Genomic DNA, 25,270 nt, shown 5'->3' on the forward strand with positions numbered 1-25,270 from the left:
AATTTTCCCAAACCGAAGATTGAATTATCCGTATTCTGTAAAATACCCGTTTCAACAAACGGTCCTCCATGAACATTTTTCTTTTAAATAATATATAATAAACGGATAAAATCAGGTGATGGAGTAAACCTTTCAACAAAAGTATTATCCCATTTTTCCGACAACGCTTAAATCATTCCGTGCTTTTTAATATACCTAGCAGTTATTATATTTTAGTAACCTGATAATAAGTAATAAACAATTAGATCAGTTGTGTAACGATTTAAAATTATCGTGCATTTCCCCACCGGACTGTCATTTATTTCTTACTTCGACTTTGGCCTGCTAAAGATTCGCCTACCAACTTTAATTTAGCTTTCTTTTTGTTCTTTCAAAATATTTTTTATTTTCATTTTTTTTTTTTTTTAAATGATTAATTTTACATAAAAGTTTGAAGCTTGTAAGTGGGAATGTAGAATAAAAATTCTACAGTTATGAAAAAAGTAACTGAACTCGAACTCAGGAACTTCCTGATAAATGAACATTCATTACTAACACATCGCTTACTAGCGTCATTTATTAGCTGGTTTATGTTCATAATCTTAATTTCATTACGTTTTAAATTCGTTAAAAAAAAAACTGTATGAAAAAGAAACTTATCGAAAATCAAATTACTTCTTAATTATTATAATAAAATAATCACAAATCATTTATCATATAAAAGCTTTCCAGTTAATTTAATATACGTAACAAAAAATAAATGAACGAGAAGGTAAAGTATAAAATATATTTAAAAAAAAAATTCTACTCTGAAAATTTGTTAAAAAGTTAACATTTTATCAACCATTATTTGCTGTATGTACAGTATCAATTTATTGTTTCAGTAACTATAAAATAAACTGCGCGAGTTTATAAAATATTGCTTATGTTAACCGAAATTTATTTTAAGCATTATCGGCTTGTTTTATTCTATTCTATATAATGTAAGAACTCGATTTCGAATTTTTTTTTTCAGGCGGATAGATGATAACTGCTCCAATAAGAAAAAAAAAAGAAAAGATGTATAACTATTATCTGCAGCGTTTTTGTTTTAGTGTAAAAGACAACGTACTTCTTTATATCTTGTTTAGTCTATCTTTTGTCGGTTATTTCCTACTAATGACATTCTGCATGTACGTTAATAATAGTTTCTTGACACGATAAATCACGCAAAACTCTTACACACATATTTGTAATTTTTATTAAGAATAGTGTAATACTCCATCTATATTAAGTACCTAACTAAGCATAACTTTATAATATTAATGTACTGCGTTACGTTATACAACAGCCGCATATAAAATTTGTTTTCTTAAAATTATTTCTTTTAATAAAATATTTTTAGCGTTTTTATAAATATACTAATCGAATTAAGCTGAATTTGCCGACTGCTAGTTTTAAAGTGCTGTTGAACTCGTTAAACAATATAAATAATTGATGGCTTCATTATTTTTATTTTATCCAGTGACAAATTTATTTATTTACTTATACTCACATAGGATCATACGATGTATGATATTTTTCAGTAATAATATGAAATTTAAACTTTCTCGTTTTTATTTCGTAATTCTACTCCGGTCAAGATTTTCCCAGCGTTTACCTGAATCTTTCAAAGTAACTTCTGGAGTTTTTTTTTTTTGCTGTCCATGGAACTTCAAAGAATAGATAATAAAGAGAGATACTGAGTGAAGAATAAATAAATTCTTTTATTTTTATCACTGTTGCCCCGGAATACCACGTGAGATAAAAATTCATAGTAGGTCCTATCAATTGGTATAATTACAAAATATATATATATATTTTTTTTTTTTGAGCGAAACAGGAGTAGCGATAAAAAACTTACACCGTTTTACATTTCAAATAAAACAACAGCATCTTCTCACCTATATGAAACTCATTAAACCTAAGAGGATGTCGTAACCGATTTATATAAACTTTCAAACCCAGTGTTGTAAAAAAGCCTTTCTAAGTTAGAAAAAATAATACCATACCTTTTAATTTTATGAACTTATTCACACAATTCTCGTCATTAATTATAGACGTCTCTCCGTTTACAAATTCAGATGTATTTTTAGAAAATACTAAAGATTTTCCGACAAACTGATAAAAGTTTCAGCAGTTGAAGAGATTGGAAACATAGTTCTAAGGATTTAAAGAACGTTTGTGTATAAATTCTGATTAATTTCTCCTTTATTAGAAATAAACCTTGACTCGCACAATATTTACCAAAAATAATTACACCTTAATATTCAGTAAAGAATAGATATATGTGTAAAAGCACTTAAATAAAAATTTTAATTAAAACAATGTTTATCATAAGATATTTCCAAGATGATATCATCTACGATAAATCTAGTTGACAATGATAATCGAGAAATAACATCAGATTTTAGTATGTAATTTCTGTTTTTTATAACCGGAACGTAATTAATTTATTAGGTTTTCCAACCTTCTATTACTATTACAAAATTGAGAGATGTTTTCAACAGGGGTGATAATCTTGTTTTTCAAAACTGTTGCACATTATTAGCTGATATTGTTGTCTGAGATTATATTTTAGGTAAACCGTTATAATAATTAAAGCAAGTAATTTGTTAACGAAAAACTCTTATTAAGATGATTTTGGAAGAAATACACATACCTTCAGATTTTTTTCATAATTTAAGATTTAAAATTATTTCACAGTTACTTCTATATAATATATATATATATTAGTTTATATATATATATATATATATATATATATATATATATATATATATAAATTTACTATAATGTTTGAAAAGACTCACCGAAAGGTGAAAATATAATATGGAAATAAAATATAGGTACACGAAATAGTTTAATAATTTCAGAAATTTAAAGAGACAAAATTAAATAAATCTGTAATTGTAAGCAGGAAGATTGAAGTAAGCAATATTAACAATGTTAAAATTTATTAAATTCGGCCGTTAAGTTTCTTAAAGAATACAAATTATTTTATTATTAATCAGGCCAATTCTCGATGGTGGTTTATATCAGTCAAAAATAGGGTGAGATAAAAAAAAATTGTAGCGGTTGAAAATACCAATCGTTTCGTTTAGGAACAAATGTTGTATATAGACAAATACAGAGACGACTGCCAAAGTAAGAATTTAACACGTAGCAGTTCTATTTAAATACCATAAGGTGGTACAATATAATATTAAAAAGTATTAACACTACTATTTTTAATCGGCATTGAAATTTCATTTCATTTATAAAGCGTTACATGTCACAATTCTGTTTAGCTGTAGCCGTTCGTTTTTAAGTTGATCATTCAGTATATTTATTATATTGACGACATACCTTTTTTGTTACATTCACAATTAGTCATTTAATAAAAACAATAAAATAAAACAATTTTGTAAAAATACGTACAAATTAATAACAATTACGGTATTTTTCCCTTTTGTTTAGTCACCAACAAAAAAACTGCTTAGAATTATTTCGCTACTGGTGCATTTCCGCCTAGTATTCAAACTTCAAAATACTGTTTAATTTATATAAATATTCTAATATTTTTATTATAAAAGCTAAAATAATTAATGAAGAAAATAAAATATCGGTTGAACAAGGAATGTACTTCTTTTCCTTTTTTATAAAAAACTTATTATCTTTTGGATACATTTTTTTTTTTTAATTAAGTTCAAAACAGAAATAAATGCGAGATTTTATTAAAGTTAACAATCATCATAAAGGCTATTAAGAAATAAGATTACATTACTTTTCTTAATTACAAAAAAAATTATCATCCAATATATTATTACATACAATGTACACAAGATATTCGATACGTCTGTATGAATGATATCTGTCTTCATTTATTTGAATATATACATAGTGATAATTATGACAAGACAAAAGAACCAACAAACAAACAAGGAGTATCAAATTACAAATAAAAAACTGAATGAAGTACATAATTTAAACATTAATGGAAAAAATAATAAGTGAAATGTATAAACGAGGTTAAATACATTTATACAACAAAAAACCAGTACTACTGTGTCGACAACATTACTGCTGTTTAGGGACATGCCGCAGTTAACAACAAACAAGACACTTCCTTATTGTTACTTTTAAACGTTCAACTTCACTTTTTTTAAAGGAAGTCGCACTTCATATAACTAAATAAAACGTTTTTCTCATTTAAATGCATCATAACAAACACGATAGCAATTCATTAAAAAAGTTTTTTAAGATTAATTATTTATAACTGTATAAATAAAACAATCATTTGCTCCATCAAATTAATACACTTCTAATATATACACAGAAGCCCCTGCCTGAATAATCCGAACCCCGACTAATTTCCAATACCGGGTAATCCGAACTCAAAACGAAAAAATGTAAAAAAATTAATTTTACATTTGGTATTTTCTAAATCCACAAGAAACAGTAAGTTGGCCGTGTGTTTTTCACTCCCTCTCTAGATTGATTTTTTAATAGAATTAAAAGTTCTGATGTGGAACCGCATGACTTCCTTGTACGCCTCTTAAATTAGATATACACATCTTTTGTAAATGAAAAGAATATGAAATTTAATTTAAGTAATAACCTCTGATATTTTTTCTTTTTTTTTGTTGTTATTGAATTATTATTTATTGTAATTTTTTTTACAGTGTTTAATAATAGATCAATATATTTAAATTAAAAAAAAGAAAAAATGTTAAAAAAGGAGTTGAAGTCGAGATTCCAACCGATGTGCCTGCCTCTTGTAAGATCCAATTATTTCATTAATTAAAATTTGATTTGGCTGTAACTCTGGAACCAATGAAAATGAATACCACTTATGATACATTGTTGAAAAGCTCTCAATGAGAGCTTATTACTGCAGTTAAAAAAAGTCCAAAATCCAAAGAATTTTGGGCTTTTTTGGACACTTTTGGCCCAGTCGATTGCAATCAAAAGGGAAGGTGCACAACTAGATGTTACAACAGTCCTGAATCCAAAATTTCAACATCCTACGGCTAATCGTTTTTGACTTATTCGAGATAAGTACGTACGTACATACATACATACGTACGTAAAAACGTCATATCGACGCCGAAACTAGTGTAGATGGATTCAGGGATGGTCAAAATGTATATTTCCATTGAAATCTGGAAACCGAAATTTTTCGCGATTACTATACTTCCTTTACTTCGTACAAGGAAGTAAGAAATCAATTAAATAAAGAAAAGACCTTCTTTTACAGGTCATTTCTCAAAATGATGACGTACAGCTTGCTTAAAAAATAAATCTGAAAAATGTTGTGATTTCTTTTTCTGCTGCTTGGGATTCCATTGATAATTCGAGCACCATGGAATTTTTACCTTTTATGATTAAAGGCTATGAAAATATAGGCACTAGTCTAAATAAGCAAATAGAAATCATGGTGGAAGTGACTAAAACTGTTAACCTTAAACCGAAAATAACAAAATGAGATATTACGAACTGGATTAACGTAGACGCAAAAGAATGTTTCCGATTTAAATCCGACGATGATATTATTGAAGCAGTTCGACAAGGGTTAGATGAAAATTTTGAAAATAGTGACGATGAAACTGAAGTAGTGGCAGAGTCTAAAGCATGAAAAAACAGTAAAATGTTTTAATATTATCTGTAATCAGTGGGCAACAGAGAACATTCCAACTACATCTATTAGCTCAAATACGAAAAGCCGCAGTAAAATATCACTAATTTCAATGAAACGGACAAAAATTGCAAATTTTTTAAAGAAACAATAATAAAATCCATATTTAGAATGTAAATATCAATACAGTAATAAAAGCGTTTCTTTTATACTAAAAGAAAGAGTTTCAACAGTTATTTCGACTTCAAAAACTCACTTCGACCAGTCCATACTTACCTTTTAGTTGAACTCTCAATAATCCAAATTTTTCGTAAACTGAACAGCCACTGAGCGGCTTCTATATATATATATAGAATATTGAGAAAATGTTCTATTTTGTATTCACATAGCATATTTTTTTTTATACATTTTATTTATTTATAGTCGCATCAACGATTAAAGACATTAGCGACTTATCAGTATAATGTAACTTTACCACTAAATGTGTAGTTTTGAACAAATTCAGGCCGACCATTCCTGAGACGTGTGGTTAACTGAAACCTAAATACCAAAGAACATCGGTATCCACGATCTAGTGTTCAAATTCGTATACAAGCAACTAACTTTATTAGAATTTGTACCTGAGAACTCTTCGACTTTGAAATCAGCTGATTTAGAACGCATAATTTGGCTAAATTCTGTAAACGTGTAGTTACGAAAATTCAATTTAAGCTTAAACCCACCGGGTTGGTCTAGTGGTGAACGCGACTTCCCAAATCAGCTGATTTGGAAGTAGAGAGTTGCAGCGTTCAAGTCCTAGTAAAGTCATTTATTTTTACACAGATTTGAATACTAGATCATGGATACCGGTGTTCTTTGGTAGTTGCGTTTCAATTAACCACACATCTCAGGAAGGTCGAACTGAGAATGTACAAGACTACACTTCATTTACACTCATACATATCATCCTCATTCATCCTCTTAAGAATTATCTAAACGGTAGTTACCGGAGGCTAAACAGGAAAAAGAAGGGAAGTTAAGCTTAAACATGGACCGTCGTATGATCAGAAAGATTAAGCCGTGGGTGATGAGGGGATTTGATGAGCTCAATTACGAGCTCACATAGTTCCTGACGGGCCACTGCTGCTTTCACTGGTACTTGTTTCGGTTCAGGAGAACTGAGGTTAATACCTGCACGTACTGCGGCAAACCCGACCACGTGAAACACGTAATATTTCACTGTCCAAGATGGGAGACTATGCGGAATAACTATCGGCACTTAGAAATCTGACCCCAGAGAACATTCCAAAGATATTACAGGACAAGAGTACATGGAACACTATTTCCGCTCTGATTTGCAACATTATCAGCAACAAAGAGGCAGAAACGAGGACTGTTGGATAATCGAGAAGAAGATCTAGGCTTTCAAGAGTATTGAATAGCCTAGGTGAAGAAAATGATCGGTGAGCGCGGAGATGAAGGACAGCCCCCCGCGGAGCCGTCGTTAATCCGCGCTTGCGTGGATAGGCGGCGGTGATGATGCACGGGAACTCTGGAACTCCTGAGCTCAAAGGCACCTCCTGGTGCTAAGTAATGCTTAATTGCGAGTCAAGCCTCGGGAGTGGAGTTGGTGAGATAGGAGGTTTAGTCAGTAGGGCGCAGGCACACATACGCTCTTAATAACATCTAGCGAAACCTGTTAGCGAGCCCGACACTTCGCCCGTAAATGGGGTTCCACCGACTCACCAGAAAAAAAATAAGTTAAGCTTAAACAATTGTGTTATAATCAGTAATATTTATATAACAACGTAAATAAATAATTAATCATTCCATTCATCCACCTAGTTTACAAACATTTGCTGAATTACAAACAAAGAGTACCGGGGAGAAAGTCCATTTTTTCTGATTTTCGTTTTACTCTACCGTAAAAAAATCTTATGATGATCCACAATCCTCCTGATGATTTATTGTAATGAAATCTTAGTTCATTCACAAATATGCAGACGTACTCTAAAACCTCGTACAAGCTAAGAAGCAACTATCCTCGTCTAATTAACTTTAGTTGATGGTGATCGGGTTAACCTCTCACCAGGTGCTCGCATACCTAACCATTCTAGTCTCACACGCCGTTCCCACGGGAAGCCTATCATTGTTATACAGAATTTTTTCAAAATTCTATTTAATAATATTTTATTTAACGTAAATTTAATTCTATTATTTGTGTAATATTATTATTTTCATTGATTCGAATCATTCAGTTCAAATTCAGTGAGAGACTCACACTTTTCAGTTCATTAATTCAATTCATTAAAGTTTGTGCTTCAACCGGCAAATTTCATTTTTTTTTTTCGAAATGAAATATATCTAAAAATCTTCTCAGTTATGCTAAGAAATATGGTTAAAAATTTGGTTGCGATTGGTCGAGTAGTTTTTTTTTTATCCCGAACAAACAGAAACCCTCTTCCTCATTATATAATAGAATAGAATAGATATAGATTTCTTATGTCAGATTTACATTTCTGTCGGAATGATATTTTTAGAAAGGATTATTTATTAATAGGTTCCCATTAAAAAAAAATGTACAATAACCAATTAAGGAGTCATCTCTGATTTTCAGGAATAGACCTTGTTTAAGGCTTAAGTTATTCGTTACAATTCAATTTATTCGTCGGAAACGCCTTTGACCCGAGCTACGTTCCTCTAAGTTACAAAATACAGTCACCAAAAATTTCGTAATTCAGTACTGTACAAGAGTATTATATATTATTATTATTTTCGAACTAAATAATTGGTTATTGTAAATAATTATGGATGCAGCCTACTAATCGGCAAATTTAATATTTAAAGTTAATCAGACGAGAATAGTGAACGTTCGGTTGTATTGGGTAGCGTCTCGGCCCTTCATCTGGAGGTCCGGGTTCGAATTCCGGTCAGGCAAAACATTTTCATACGCTACAAAAATTGTTATTCATCTCATCATCTGAAGTAAATACCTAACGATGGCCCCGGAAGTTAAAAAAAAAAAGATTACGTTGTTAGCCAGCCTCCGTGGCGCAAGTGGTAACGTCTCGGCCTTTCATCCGGAGAATTCCGGTCTGGCATGGCATTTCACACGCTAAAAATCATTCATCTCATCTTCTGAAGCAATACCTAAGGGTGATACTAGAAGTTAAAAAATAAAGATTACGTTGATAAGCCCACCGGGATGGTCTAGTGGTTAACTCTACACAAATCAGCTGATTTCGAAGTCGAGATTCTAAGGTTCAAATCCTAGTAAAGGCAACTAACTGCCTTTACTAGTAACTCCGTACAACAGTAACTCTGTTGTACGGAAATGAATACTAGAACATAGATATCGGTGTTATTTGATGGTTGGGTTGCAATTAATCACACTTCTCAGGAGTGATCGACCTGAGACTGTGCAAGACTACACTTCATTCACATTCATACATTTCATCCTCTGAACTAATACCTTACGGTGGTTCCGGAGGCTAAACAGAAAAAAAAGGTTACGTTGATAAAGTTTAGTACACGGAATCGTTAGTTACGTAACCTAACCTTAATCTTGATCTAACTCAAATTTAATTTAGACAAAGTTATTTACTTCGTAAATACTGTATGTATATTATATATTTCACTTAACGTAATCTAACTTGCACTTGCACTTGCATCTAACTTGCACAAGAGGTGGAGGAACCACATTTACGGGCGCGTAGGCAGTGTCGAGCTCGCTAACAGGTTCCGCAAGATATTATTAAATGCGTATGTATTCCTCCGCACTACCGACTAGATCTCCCATCCGTCCTGGCTACCTACCCTTCCTGATACAGCTGGTGTGCATTACTTCATATAAGGGGGAAATACGCCCTCACATACATTCAGACCACCACAGTCAACAGACACGGACCTCACACCTACAAGATACCAAACATCAGACTAAATCTCACCACACACTCCACAACATCCAATCATCACTCAGAAAACATACCTCTCGCCGCACACTCCCCACATAACATCAAAGCCAGTCACATCCAATCACATAAACAAACATCTCATAGACAATCGAACATTATAGTATACTCATGGGTCACTATCGGACACAGGAGCGGGGAGTCTAACTTACACAGACTAACATAACTTAATTTAGTCTTAACTAAATTTAATCTCATTCTTAACTTACATAAACCTTAACCAATCTATTTAGTCCGAACATAACGAATATCAAACTTATATAGTGTTGAATTCCAGTTTTAGTGAGGGTACAATGTAACTTACGAGGTACGTAACTCGGGTGAAAGGTGTCTCCGAAGAATAATTTCAGTTGCAACGAATAACTTAGGTCCTAAATAAGGTATATTCCAAATTTCATCAAAACCTCCGTAAATACATATAGTATTATCGAGTAAAAAACTTCGCTTAGTTACATTTAGTTTAGGTCTAAATCAATGTTAGGTTAGGTAACTAACGATTCCGTACACTGAACTTAGTACGATATCAAAATAACCTTTCTTTTTCTGTTTAGCCTCCGGAATCACCATCAAGTATTACTTCGGAGGATGAATGAGGATGATGTGTATGAAAAAGATGAAAGTAAATGAAGTGTAGTCTTGTATAGTCTCAGTTCGACCATTCCTGAGATGTGTAGTTAATCGAAACCCAACCACCAAAGAATACCGGTATCCATGAGCTAGTATTCAAATTCATATAAAAGCAACTTGCCTTTATCAGGAATTGAATGTTGGAACTCTCGAATTCCAAATCAGCTGATTTGGGAAGATGCGTTCACCACTAGACCAACCAGGTGGGTGGCGCGTCATAACTTTTTCTGTTTTTTTGTTTAGCCTCCGATAATTACCTTTCAGATAATACTTCAGAAGATAAATGAGGATGATATGTATGAGTGTAAATGAAGTGTAGTCTTGTGCAGTCCCAGTTCGACCATTCCTGGATGTGTGGTTAATTGAAACACAGCCATCAAAGAACACCGGTATCCATGATCTAGTATTCAATCTGTATAAAAATAACTGACTTTAGTAGGACTTGAACGCTGGAACTCTCGACTTCCAAGTCAGCTGATTTTGGAAGACGCGTTCACCACTAGGCCAATCCGGTGGTTGGCGCGACATAAACTAACATAACCTAACACTAACGTGCCTAATTAACCTTAAATATTAAATTAGCCAATTAGGCTGATCCCATAATTACATACAATAACCATATGTTAGTCCGAAAATAATGTATATTACACTGGTATAAAGCTGAATTATAAATTTTTTGATGACTGTACTTTCACTTACGAAAGACGTAACTCGAGTGAAAGGCGTTTCCAACGAATAATTTTAATTGTAATAACAACTTAAGTCCTACATAAGATATATTGGAAATTTCATCAAAATCGGAGGCGAGTTCTTAATTGTATATAATAACCTAACTAAATAAATTATAGATTTTATAAGAAAAAGAACTTTCCTGCATAATTAATAAAATGTGACTAAATTCTTTTTTCTCTTGTACCTTTTAAATGTTAAAGAATAAAAACAATAAATTAAAATACGTAAATCAAATTGATTTACCTTATGTTATATAATTATGTTAATTAGAACTACCTAAACCATCATTTTAAAACAAAATTAAGTAATAAAATGCATTAGTAAACAAACAAACTGGAGAAATATAACTAAATGGAATAGATAATTTCTTACCGAATGATGCAATAAAATTATTTTAAAACGTAGCGTCATTTACACTAGTTAAGTAATAAATCAATGCATTTAAATTTTTAAAAAAAGTCAAAAAGATAAATTAAAAAAGTTATAAAAAAGGAGATGAAATCTGATTCGATCCGATGTGACTTTATTCGATCCAAATATTTCATTAATTAAAATTTTGTTTGGCTATAACTCTGGAATCAATGAAAATAATTACCATTTATGATATACCGTTGAAAAACTCTCGGAGGGGGCTTATTACTGTAGTTAAGAAAAACTCCAAATTCCAAATGTTCTGGGATTTTGGTTCAATCGATTGCAATCAAAAAGGGAGGTGCACAATTAGATGTTACAACAGTGTAAATCCAACATTTCAACCTCTTAAGGCTAATGGTTTTTGAGTTATGCTAGTTACATACGTCACCCAAAATTAGTCAAAATGGATTTAGGGATGATCACAATGTATATTTCCGTTGAAATATACATTTCAACGTATAATGTATATTAAAATATAAATTTCATTTTTATTTCGTTGAAAACCGAAATTTTTCGCAATCACAATACTTCGTACAAGAAAGTAAAAATGCAAAAAAATTGGGGTGGGGTGTAAAATGAAAAAGTACCTGGATTTAAATTAACCATACGTATCAGGAGTGATCGGCCTGAGTTTGTTCAAGACTACATTTATCGGTACAGTTACATTAAACTAACAAATCGCTGATGACTTAAATTGTTGATGTAATTATAAATAAAAAAAAATGAAAAATAAAATAAACTACTTCTATTATTCAAAAATAATCTTTTTAAATTTAAAATACTATTAAAAATGTGTGTAATGAAATGTAAATTTTAAAATATTTCCTTTATTTTGTCCTTAATGCAAACTCGTTGTACTGTTGGTTTTGCGAAGTAAAATTGTTTTTCCCCTTTTATTCCCCTTTCTTTAGAAAAATGTAATTATGCTAATAAGCCAGTTTTTTTTTAATACTTATTTTAGGTGATGAATTACTTTTTATAATAAAAACACAACACTTTTGTACGTCCAACGACTAAAGCAGGGTAATTTATTCTGTCTACATTTTTTTCTTTTTTTTTTATTATGACTGAAGTTATACACCCGCACAGAGATTTAACCGTAGAAGAAAAGCAGTAAATTATATAATTTTTAAAATAATAAATTATTCCGTGTTTCTAAACTAATTAAAATATTTTTAATTCCACAATTAAAATTACGACTCCTTTTTTCCTCTAATATTAAGATTTCCAGAGTTTAATAATATAAGCTAAATAATCAAGGAGAAAAAATGAAATGCAGAACAATCTAACTTTATTAATAGCCGTGTATAACTGGATTTTTTAATGCTCTATTATTTGTGGGATCAGGGGCCTTTGTGACAAATTACTAGACATCGTTGAATTTTTAGTTTGTGTATTGTACCGTGACTATTTTAGAATTTTTTCACGGAGTTACTAATAAAAATTAAGAAAAACCTATCCTTTAAATTACTAAGAGAACTTCTGTTACACAGTTAAACAATCTTATCGTTTTGTAAACATTAAGATAAATTATCAAAAATTACTTTTCTTTTATTTAGTTTTTCACAGTTTTCAGAAAATTTTGAAGGATTTCAAAGTTTTCTGAATGTAAGAAGAAGTAATATATCGGGTGTTAAGAAAGTATGGAAACCATTAAATAACCTTCCGACGGTTAGGAAAAAAGATGAAAAAAGACACTTAGCAAATGTTTTTAACTCAAAACTATTTATTTTTCCGCCTGAGACTGCCACATACTAAATATCCAAGAGGCCCCCATAGGGGAGGAGCAACTCAAAGATTTTAATGGAAAGTGACACATCATTTTAAAAGGTATTGAAAGACGACTGTTTAATGTTTTTACTTGATTTTCTTTAAAATCTTGCATCCTTAATTTAACATACTTCCTGACATTGCCGACTGATATATTACGTACAATTTAGTGTCTGTTTTATGTTAAAATTTAATTTAGTACGCAGTCAATGTCTCGTTTTTATTTCAATCCGATACACTAAAAGTGATTTACTGACATACAGAGAGACCAATTTATCTGTAGAGTTGGCCAAATGAAGAAACTAAAATTTTCCACTGGAGACTTTCAGTTTTGTTAAAAAAAAATACGATGGTGGCTCTCCAATTTAACTCTACAGATAAGTTGGTCGGTCTGTAGCTCGGAGGAACTTCATCCAAGGTCTGTAACGTTTCACGTTAAACCAACGAACTTGCGCCCCGACACAGCCCCACCCGATGTTTTTTACTGTTGCTGAGATGTGTTTCGTTAGTTACTATTCTCTGTTCAAGAAAAAGCAAGGAGTGTTTTATACAACGAAGGAAAATAATATACAACGTTGATTCAAACGGTCTGAAGATACCGGATCTGTTTTCAAGGAAAAATCAACCGCCAGATAACGAGTATCAGACGTAACTATTGAACGAATTAGACAACCTGCGATCAGGAGTCCTAACAAATACATTTTTTGTCGAAGCATCGAGTTAGTTATTTCAAAAGCAACAGTTTACAAAGTTACCACAAAAGATTGAAATTACACGCATGTGAAATCCAGCTACTGCAGGAATTGAAACCTGGTTATGGAGAAAAACATTCCAATTTTGCTGTTGAAATTTCCACAAAATTAATTAAAACGAATTAATTTTAGAAGATATAATTTTTACGTATGATGATACATTTCATATTAATGGGTGTGTTAACAGACAAATTCACGAATATGGGGAACTGAAAACCCACATATAATTTTTGAGAAACGACGCGATACACTTAAAATTAATGTTCGGTGTGATGAAAAATCGTGTTATCGGGCTTATTTTCTTTCCTGAAAAGAGTATTAATGGAAATTTTTATCTCGTTATGTTAAAAAATTACTGTTTTCTTAGACTGGATCAACTAAAAAACATACAACGAATTTATTTCCAACATGATAGCGCACCCCGAATCGATGGATAGGCCGGCAAGGGGACCTACACCTTGGCTTCCAAGGAGTTCAGACGTGACCCCTTGCGATTTTTTCTTTTGGGTGTTATATAAAAACATGGTTTATTAGCAAAAAATACGCGACCTACGTCGCTTAAAGGAAAGGATTAATGAAGCGATTTTAACCCATAACAGAACATGTGTTAATCGGGTATGGACAGAAACCGAGTATGACATATTGAAATTTGTTTGTTATGCAAAGACTGTTTGAGATGACAAATTTGATAAATAAATAATATCAACTGTAAGTATTTTGTTTTCATTTAATCCACGTTAAAAAAACCGCACCATTCTTTTATGAAGATTCTCTATAATGAATAAATTATTATATATGTAAATAGTATTTTTCAAACTTCAATAAATTACAGATAAAGAATCATTATAGCCACTAAACAGTTTCCTGAATCAAAGCGAACGAATTATACCCTACTGATCTCTCAATTAGCTTTTGATAATATACACAAACACTAATTACACCGGGATTTATATTATCTATTAAAATAAATTAATTCACGGTTGCTTAACTGCACGATTAGTTAAATAATATAGCTAGCAAGTATATTTTAATAACCGGTTGTGTAAATCCTTATATTATAACGCGATTGTGCGGATTAGCCCTAATACTGAAAGAGTATGTTATTGATTATTAATTTATCAAAATATCAGTATTATAGATAAAAACTGCACGTATAAATATTCATGACAAACATACATATATTATTTTCATGACAGGAAAAAATATTATTCAAAAGATTTTTTAAAAATGATAAATTTAAATCGCAAAAGAAAGAATTACGAGCGCAATAATAAAATTGTTTAATCTTACATGTTTATCCAGTACCTTTTCTTTATTATATAAAAGAAAGAATTCTGTTTTAAAACAACAGGAAGAGAAGAAATATTTCAGCATCAACGTAAATAAAACATAAACAATATATACCACCAGTATAGTAGTATATACGCATAAAATATGCACATAAATTTTAATAAATTTTCAACAAATTTCCCATTCAAATGACACAATTTTAAAACCTGACATGAAGAAAATATATAGTGACACATAATACCACCCATATATTCTTCTCATTATCATTCTTTTTCTCACACACACACGCGCGCACACACATTTTTATGCTTCAATTTTTTTTTCTAAATAAATATTGAACTTAGAAAAAGATTTTAATAATTTTAAGATTAAATATTAAGTTAAAGATAAAAAACTAAAAACAACAATTGATCTCACTAGTACAATAATATACTTAATATTAAAAAAAAATATTATTCTCTTCAGTACGTAATAATATATAGATCATATTATGTATAGGTAGATGTAATATTACAGGGATTAAAAAAAGAAAATGTCCCAGAATATGCCTGGATGGATCAAGGAAAACCATAGTAAAACCTTAATCAGAGTAGCGAAAAAAAAAAACAACACAACTAATTATAAAATAATAAAGGCTAGTAAAGGATTGTTTAATTATCATGGGTTTTTTTTAATTTTAAACAGATTTTTATTTCAAATACGTGATATAATTTCTAAATATTAGTGAGCTATGCAATTTTTAGAGTATCTCTTTCCACCCTAAGTTTTTAAAGTTCATCTGTTCAGAAAGGGGTATACCTTTTGATTTGACCTCTCGGTATGAATTTTGTGGCGCATCTGATAATTTGTCTTTTATTTTTTTTATATATGCGGTTTACACACTACCTTTCTCAGTTATGTCCACATCAGATTGTCGTATGTATTCCTCCCATTTAGCTTTTTTAAAATTCCATCTAGGGAAGCTTGCCTCTCTTAAAATTTTATACATTTCACTGTTTTAATCTCAAGTAAGAGTATGCTATGCCCAGAAGATCTAGAAGCCTGGAGAAACTTAATGCTTAATTTTTCTTCTTAGCTTGGCTGACTAAGAACAAGATCCGGGTGCGTTTGCTGCCCATTGGTGGTAGTGGTGGTGGTGGTGGTGATGGTGGTGGTGACAGGCAGCAAGCTCGCATCACTGGTTGTGTGAGTTTTCCCATCAGAGATGAAGACTCGCTAAACAACCTCCCACTAAGACAACATGCCCTGATACCCGCCTGTTGGCAATATCAGGGCATGCTGTTTCTCCTGCAGGACACACGGGGCGGTGTTGGGAGGCCTACACATATCACCTGTGGCTGCAACTCAAGGGCCACTAACCACCTCCATGCGTAGGCTATCCCTATCCCGCCCAACCACCATGCTCTGCCAAAACACATGGTCGATGGAGCCTTCATTCACAGTGGAACTTCTTCCTCTCTATGTCTATTCACCAATGGAGTAACTGGTGCAGTAGGGATCCGCGGTTTGATCTACACCACCACAATGAGGGGGGTGCTGCTGTCTACATCCAATATCAGCAACGCTACAGATCCACTGGAAACAAGCAGAGGTCATCGTCGGCCCCAAGCTGATGGGTTGGAGAGTCCTGCACACCTCAACAGTAGTGATCACCCCAAAGGGGCCTGCAACAACCTCCTTGTACAGGCTGTCCTCTCACCACTCACTATGTGAAGGTTAGCCCTTGTGCAATAATTCCTCTGCAATCTTGGTTCGAGGATACCCTCTGCCTAGGTGGCCACTTATCATCATGATGTTTCGCCGGTCAACATTATCTCCAGCAGATTATCTGTGTCAAGCCTACCAACAGCAGTGAAGCAGCAAGCTCTCTTGCTATCACCAGTTGACTACTAAAAATACTGAAGGTTCAGTACTTTAATTTTTTTAATCTAGCTCATACTATCTTGACTAATTTTCCTTTTGTTTATTATAAAATTAATACAAATAATAAACCTTTGTCAATCGAATAGTATTGTTTAATTTCCCTCCATATATGAAATCTGGTTTATTAAAGTCTATTGGTAATCTGTAATGAAATCTCATTTGTGTTTTACAATGGTAGTTCAATGTATTCTTGAATGAATTTTTGCATTTTATTTTACGCTCAAATAAAAATTACTCTTTTGATCCATTTTTATTCTAAACATCAGCTGGTACTCTTATCTTACTAATAACATCAAAACATTTTTCTACAACTTGTCTGTCTCTTTGAATAATTTCATAAATTTATGATTCCAGAATTACAGCTGAAACTTTGATTGATCATTCTTTCAGCCACTTCTAACTTTAAATATTTATTATTAAAATTTTGGGCACTTTCAAACTGTTAAACTCGCTTGTAAAAATTTGCACGATTAATAACTCTATTACTTAATTATTAAGGTGGTAATAAATTATAGGTGGTTTTACACCCTTTAAAACATTTTTGTTTCTTTAAATTTTTTATTCTAAAATGTACTTTTCAAGAATACATATTGAATAATTATGAGAGTTTTATACATATAAAACAGTATTTATTATTCACAGATTTAACCATTTATACAGATGCTTCCTACTTTTTTTTTTATTATTTGCAAATGTACTGACTGAGGACCACTTTTGAAGCATTACTCAGTCCCCACCCAGCAAGAGGTTGCCACATCCGCAAAATGGCCATACTGACATTATCGACCACACAATAGCAATTAGTGGCTCTGTCCAATTTCATATACTGAAGTAGTGTGTGTGTACACATACACAAACGTTTTTTTTTTTTTAAATATAACAACTTATGCCCAAATATATTTTCTTACATAAAAGACCAGAAATACCCTTTTAGAAAATTGTACATAATAGTATTGAAAACTACTATGACAAACACATAATATGCAACAATAAAATTCACAATACAAATAAGCCTTGACCCTAATATTCCTCTACAAAGTACATGAAGACATGAATAATAAAATACACAAAATACCAACAATGCAACATCACCTATATACATAAAATTCAATACAATACGTACAATATAATGAAATCCACAACAATAAAACACAAGCCCCAACCAAAAAAGAGCACTTCATCAACTGTGACTCTTGCAAGGTACTCCTACTCGCCATCCTCTGTCTCTCTTCCACGCATAATAGCTTCAACCATGGCAGTTATGCCCTGCCATGCTGCTTCTGAGGCAAGCATCTTAGGAACTACATTCCCGACCCTAACACCCCAAACTAATCCACTGCTGGGCGGCTGCCTTACATCATGCCATTACCCACACCACAGCACAAAATGCTCTGGGAAGTCAACAACCCCACAATACTGGCATAGTGGAGAAGCCCTCTTCCCAATCCTATGAAGATATACCCCAAAGCAACATGGTCATTCAAAAACTGTGTCAGCTCATAAGACAGGTTTCTGAACTTCCTCCTAATTCAGACATTAATTTATGGGATGAGGGATCTGGTCTATTCTCCTGTTCTCGACTCTCTCCATCTCTCCTGCCACTGGTTTATAAGCCATGTATGCTAATCATGGCCACTGTACCCTGCTGTCTCATAGCCTGCTTATTTGCCATGCTCACTGCCTCACTGGATACAGTCCTGCACACACAAGCAATTCACAAGGCAAGCATTCTCTGCAGCTCATCTAAGAGTTCCCTGGCTTGCCTGGTGCTAACAACTCTAATCCATACCAGAGCCCCGTACAGACTGACTAACCACGCCACAGAGGTGAGGAGTCTCCTCTTGCTGGTAGATGGGCTGCCATGATTCCTTATTAGCTTGGCTAGGGCACCAACTGTCCTCCTAGCCTTGCTTACCGCCTCTTGAATGTGCTCAAGAAAAGTACTCCACCTGTCTAACAAAACACCAAGGTACTTAGCTTTGGTGGAGGTCTCAATATCAGTTTCACCGACCCACGTGGGCCAGGAGCTGCACTGCAACACCAGCGATACTATCCAGTCCAAGGCTGTTCCTTGGGCTAATGCGCGTAGCGGTAGCTGTTATTTCACCCCAGTTAAACAGAGACACTGTACCTTCCAGAGTGATTTCCTGCCAATGCACCCAACCAGCCTTTGAGAATAGTTTTTCCAAACAATCCATCAGGCGCTCTCTTGGCAGAATGGGGAGGGAATGAACAAACTTCTTATCACTATCTTGTAGCCACTCCCCCACACATCAACCACTCTGACTGCCTTCAACTCAGTGTCAGATCTATACCCCATAGACTCTACCATCTTCTTCCCCAGGCGCTGACTCCCGATTCAATGAGAACCCTCCTCAGCTGGTGACTGATGCCTGACCACAAATGGGGGATCTAGAGAGGCTTGTATGAGGCCTAAAGCCATCATCCTGTGACATTTCACTGCAAAATACCCACTGGTCACATGCGAACCATCCACTGACTACGATCCCATTGAAGAACCGGCCAATATATCCCACCTGACCTCAACTAAGAACACTTATATTTAGATATATTTAGATTATTTTAAAAAAAATAAATACAGTAATAAATAATCAATGTAAAATTCAAAGTTTGTTATTAATTATTATTATTATTATTATTTTGTTTCAGCGAATTTGAACTAATTTAGTAAAAAAAAATTGCTTCATGTATTTTGGGAGAGAGGAAAATACAAAATTAATTTTTGACATTGCCAGGGGAATTCAACAACCAGGTAGATTTTCTAAGTCAATGTGGGATAAGACAGTTAAGAAACATTTCATTAATGGATATTGTATGCACAGTTGATACTGAAATAAGTCTGTTTCCATCGAGAGAATATCTTTTAGACTACTTTTAGTCAATAAACAAACATAGAGTGTTGATCACAAGTTATGTATGTCTAGATGACTGACAGATCAAGACAAGGATCTGTGAACAATTAGAATTTTTTCTGTTGTCTCTATTCAGTAAAATTTCATCCAGAAACTAGAAATTTTTCCATTCAATATTGATCCTAAAAACTTTATTAATTTCTTTAATAACATCCAAATTGTTAACAAAATCCTTCATCTTTGGATCGCTATAGATTCTAATCTTTGATGGCCAGTGAAGAAATTGTATCAACTTTTTCTATATGCTAGGGGGATGAAATTTTATTGTCTGGTAACACAGATTGAAGTCTTGAAATAGAAGTACCCTGTCCATGAAGCACAGATCTTGATGTCAATGGCAGATTAATGAAATGAATAACATCTTTTTTTTAACTACAGATATTTTGCAAACAAAAAATTGAAATGATTTTGTTTTTCACCTATACCATTCGAATATCAAACGGTATAGATGAAAGAATAACTATATTACAGTGTACTCTTTGTATTATTGTATAAAATTTTCTGTAAAGCCCACATTTATTTTTTGATTTCCTAAGTTCATTTTAAATTATGTCAATCAAAAATTAATAACAAGGGGGCCAATGTTATTTTTCTTTTTGCTTTACCTCATTAACAACTACTGATATAAATTTGTTACAGTGTCCAAAGTATTTGCTCAGCCTTCTGTTCAGATTAGCAATTTTTAATGCCATATAAACAAAACTCATGTAACATAAAGTAAACAGAGATCGATTACATACAAGAGGGGGTCCAGTGACTTTGCTAAATAAAAATTAACTTACCAGGTTAGAAATGCTGTTGGTGAAAAGGATCCCATCTTTAATAGCCCACTGGGCTGGTCTAGTGGTTAACTTGTCGTCACGAATCAGCTGACTTCAAAGTTAAAACTTCTAAGGTTCAAATCCTAGGAAATTTGAATACTAGATTGTGAATACGGGTGTTCTTTGGTGGTTGGGTCTCAACTAACCCCACATCTCAGGAATGGTCGACATGAGACTGTACAAGACTACATTTCATTCACATTCATACATATCATCCTCATTCATCTTCTGAAGTAATACCTTACAGTGGTTCCGTAAGCTAAACAGAAAAAGAGAGAGCCCATATTTAATGCGACGTAAAATAACACTTATACTAGACTACGGCAAATGCATATTTATAATGCTTATAATGTGTCTATAGTAAATGCAGACTAATTAATTATACTTGTTTATTTTTACTTATAACTACTTAAACTCAAATGCAGCATTCCATGAAATGTTTCATCATTTATGATGTCAAAAATTAAAACTGTCTTTTACAAAAAAAACTCTTCACTTATTTTGTAAAATAAATCTGATCATGAGGTTTTACACTGTTTTCCTATAATCTAAATTTAAAATGATACTCACTCATGTCATCTAGATGTTGATTGTGTTAATCTTAAACTGATCATCATTTTCACTCTTTTCAAATTGGCCTTTTCATCTTATTTTTTGTTATACATTCTCATCACATGTACAATTTTCTAAGCACCACTTTAGTGTGTTGTTCCAGCATTAATTAATTAAAATAGTGCAATTTTCTGTACCTGAAACAAACTTGAAACACTCTGGAGAGAAATTAGTATAAAAATAGTAAAATAAATTAATACAAATTAACAAGTTATTAATATTTAAATTCTTTTGGCATCCATTTATCCTTTTTTATTCTTCATCATACCATTTTTTTCATCATTGATTAGTTGAAATATTACCATCAATCTATACCTGAAACAAACTTAAATATTCTGAAACAAAATTAATAAAAATATAAAGGCATTGATATAAATACAGTTTTGTGTACTTGCAATTTAAGTACATAATAGACAAAACAGTACTTAGGAAAATTTCCCATCAGGTTAACATGGCTTAACAGCATGCACTTAATCAAATCTTAAATAAATGTAAAAAAAACATTTTTAAAATAATATATAAATTCATAATTGGGCCTAATGAGAATATGGGTATGGAACACAAACGCAACTTAACATAATTAATTCTAACTTAAAATACAATGAACCTGTAAAAAACACAAAATATATTACATAATTATAAAACAATTACAACCTACTGATAGGCCTACTGTGGATGGGGGTATGGAATGCAAACATGACTTATCATAAGTAATTCTAACATAAAATACATCATTAACCTGTAAAAAAACCACACATATAACATATTTAAAAAAACAATTACAACCTACTGAGGGTCCTAGTGGGGAAACGTGATTTTTCTAACATGCTAATTTACTGTAACTGGCACATGTTTACAAAACAAAACAGAAATATATAATTAACTGAAAAATAAACTTAATCCTACTGGAAAAGGAGCACCAGTTACAAAGTAAGTAGTCCTCCTTTTAATTATTATTATTATAAAACTAATTAGTTAAGCCACATTAACACTGTTCACTCTTAACCTATGTAAGTAATCGTTGTCATACCTGCAACAAAAGATAAAAAGAACAATGTTAGTATCATATATGTACTGTTGGTAACAAAAATTTATTTAGTAGCATTAGGAAAAACCATACTATCTAACTGACAGCTATTCTATAACAATGTTATAATTCAATTTTATGATTTAAAAGAGTGGAAAAGAATGACATAAAAGATAAAAGAGCCTTTGTATCTACTTATTTATTGATCTAAGAAAACAAGACCATTTATCCAAAATACGTAATTAAAAAGAACACTGTTAATCATTATAATAGAACTAATAGTTAAAACGTAACTTAACAGTTCAAGAAATTCATTATATAAATAATTCGGACTAACTTACTGGCAAAATTGGCGAGTAAATTTTAACATAAAAGTTTACATTTGCTCACTAAGAACTATCAGAGAGATTTATAAGCAGCCCATGAATTCCAAGTAAAAGTGGATTAGAATTAAATAATGTGCCAGAGCGGTGCATATGGTTAATGATATCTCTCCATACAGAAGGTATGAGATGTGCATCATAGGATAAATATGTTGACAACTTATACAGTAATGTAGTAGCAAGTTGTATGGTTTAAGAAGGTTTGCCAGAATGATTAATAAAAAAATCAAATATTTCATTAAGTTTATCATGATCTAATTACACTAATAAATACAGTTTTCATTACATGAAAATTTTATTGTTTTTCTGATTAAACTTTTTATGCCGAATTAATAAAATGCAATCAGAATTTTTGCATCATCCATATGTGATAACATTTTTTGAAGTATATTTTTTATGTACTTATAAATATATTTCTACATATTTTTAAGTGGAAATCTGTGTATTTTTTTTAGACACTTATCTACATAAAAGAATATTTAAAAAATGTTTTCTAATTGAGGGTGGATACAAATATAATATTATGAAGGCAACAGCTGCATTTGCATGATGATTCACTTACAGTAGGTTCTAACACGTCACTATAGAGCAGTGGTTCTCAACCTTTTTTCTGCTGCAGCACATTTTAAACGATTTCGAAATTTGGCGGCACATAAAGAAAAAAATAAAAACTATTGTCTTATTACAACGCACTGAATAAATATAGTTTATGACAAATTGTTAAATAAATTAATTAATTTGGTTCTTTATATTCTGAGTATTTTTTTTTTTTATAAATACTTTTAATAATATTGATAACACTAAAGTATTTTTATAATAAAAAAAAAAATGTACATTACAGACATGTACAAAACATTACAGATTTATTCCAAATATATTAATTTTAAATTAAAATTATTTCATATTCATAATAATCTTATTTAAAGAAAAAGAAAATTACAAAAAAATTTTTTATACATATTAAATACATTTTAATATCTTATTTACAAATTTAATTCACCAATTTTGAGCTTGCCCTGATTCAAACAAAACACATAATAATGTTACAGAAGTATGTAGATGATGACTGAAGATCGCTGAAAGGAAAATAAGGGCCAGGTTAGACTACACCACCTTAATGACTATATTGTAAAAGATAAAAAAAATTAAATAATTTTCATTAATTACGCTAATTTTAAAACACGCTCACTTATTGAAATATTACAGCATATTTATGCTTATTACGTATCAGCTGATGAAATTAATTTGTATTCTGTAATCAGAGCACATTTGTTTTTGCTGATATGTACTATTCCCAGCAAAGGAAATCCATTGAGATTATACACTGTACGCTGCAAAGCAGAGCACAGATACATACAAGTTACATACATGATATATACATACATACATACATGTGAATATGTTTGTTACATACTCAAGTAACAAAAATTTATCCTGGTTACTGTTAATGCAACACTGAATTGCAATCTTATTCTAACTGGAGCATAAGACCAGAACAATATTTACATTTTTATATGGAAGATATGAATGAATGCTTTCATACTGAAAAATGCTGAGTTATAAATAAGTTAATTAAATTTAATGCCATAGTATTTATCAAATTCATTACAATAAAGAGAAGAAGATATTATTATTTTTATTATTATTGTAACATGTTATACTATGAAAATATGGCACTCATAAGAATATATTACACAGAGTTCCTAATCAAAAATAAATTTATGTTTATACGTTTCAACATTTCCAGTCATTCTAGAAGCTTTCACATACTGCTTCATGCTTCACTTCCCAAACCATTTCAACCCTGTCATCAAAGAAAAATCTCAACATTATATTTTAAGAACAATTGAATTTTTATTAGAACATAATTTATCTATATAAGCTAAGATAAGAAAACTGTAATAATATAAGAATGAAAGAATATTCTCTTCAGAAAATTATTAGGTGAGTAAAGATAAAGGGCAATATAATGTTTCACGGACAGTCAATTTACTGTGTTACAACAGTTGTAGCTCAATGTCATTATTTTAATACCTAAAAAAAGATAAAACCCATACACAATTTGTGATAAAAGGGGAACAGTAAATGATAATGTAGTAATAAAATGGCATGAAACAGGAAAATATTTTAAAAGATAATAAAAGATTACCGAATTTACACTCTGAATAAAAAACAAATCAACATGATGTAAACAGGAGAAACATTTTTGGAAAACTCTTTCCTAAAGATTTGGAATCGATCAATTCCAGAACATAAATACATTAAATTGACTGTAAAAAGGAATGAAGGGTAAAACGTTTGAGCTACAACAATAGGCTGAAGGTGATTCTCAGTGAAAAGTAACATATATTAAATCACAATTTAATTATGAAGACAAAAAAATAAAGTTTATTAACAGAAGCAAAAATATTTTTATAATAAT

Source organism: Lycorma delicatula, chromosome 5 (genome assembly GCF_047948215.1).
Source record: "Lycorma delicatula isolate Av1 chromosome 5, ASM4794821v1, whole genome shotgun sequence".
Lineage (NCBI taxonomy): Eukaryota > Metazoa > Arthropoda > Insecta > Hemiptera > Fulgoridae > Lycorma > Lycorma delicatula.